The following is a 1,061-nucleotide window of genomic DNA, read 5'->3' as shown; positions in this document are numbered from 1 at the left end:
ATTGTACAGGATTCTTCTAGTGCCACTGGTATGTACAATGAGCCACTGTATGAAACATACCACCAACTACATATAGTTCATATATAGTTCATGCTTTTAAGATGGCTTTGAAATAAAAACACTACGTTTTGATACATATTGATATAATTATGCTATGTAGAAGGTTTGGCTGATTCTGACATCAATTTTTTGAGTTATAGCCATTTAAAAAATTCGGCTCCAAAATCATTCCAAATTTTATTACATTTTCTGATACATATTGATGTACTTATGCTGTGTAGAAAGTTTGAGCTAATTCCGACTTCAATTTTCCGAAATCATTCCAAATTTTTATTACATTTTCTGATACATATTGATGTACTTATGCTATGTAGAAAGTTTGAGCTGATTCCGACTTTAATTTTTTGAATTATTGCCATTATAAAAAATTGGCCGTTTTCTAAAAAATACCCAAGGCTATAGCCCATGGTTTTTTCCAAAAAATGGCTCCGAAATCATTCCAAATTTTTATTACATTTTCTGATACATATTGATGTACTTATGCTGTGTAGAAAGTTTGAGCTGATTCTGACTTCAATTTTTTGAGTTATTGCCATTATAAAAAATTGGCCGTTTTCTAAAAAATACCCAAGGCTATAGCCCATGGTTTTTTCCAAAAAATGGCTCGAAAATCACCCCAAATTTTTGTTACATTTTCTGATACATATTGATGTACTTATGCTGTGTAGAAAGTTTGAGCTGATTCCGACTTTAATTTTTTGAGTTACGGCCATCTAAATACGTGCCCATTTCCATTACAGTGTACATATTGTTAATATTGTATGTTGACAGGTGTCTCTATGATGAATGTCTCTAGTCCTGAGTTACCGTTCACTCCTAATATACCATTGACTACATCAAGTCCAGTAATAAGCTCTAAGACTGATAGCACTTTTACATCAACAAAAAATCAAATATTACTCCCACCTAGTATGATACCAAAGCCAGGTATTAAAAAAATGATTTGTTATATGTACTAATAAAGTTATATAATAGTAGGTCAGCAGTCATTTGTGATTATA

At 31.4% G+C, this 1,061-nt stretch overlaps 1 long non-coding RNA gene across 1 annotated transcript; it reads left to right on the top strand.

Moving 5' to 3' along the window:
- On the top strand, window positions 1–1,061 carry LOC109593574 (uncharacterized). The gene is made up of 3 exons (XR_002191039.1): window positions 1–28; window positions 832–987; window positions 1,036–1,061. It is a non-coding gene; the product is annotated as an uncharacterized LOC109593574 (long non-coding RNA).

The sequence above is a fragment of the Amphimedon queenslandica genome, unplaced genomic scaffold (assembly GCF_000090795.2).
Source record: "Amphimedon queenslandica unplaced genomic scaffold, v1.1 AMPQUscaffold_823_Cont27161, whole genome shotgun sequence".
NCBI classification, from domain to species: Eukaryota; Metazoa; Porifera; class Demospongiae; order Haplosclerida; family Niphatidae; genus Amphimedon; species Amphimedon queenslandica.
This window is presented reverse-complemented; position numbering and strand designations above follow the sequence as displayed.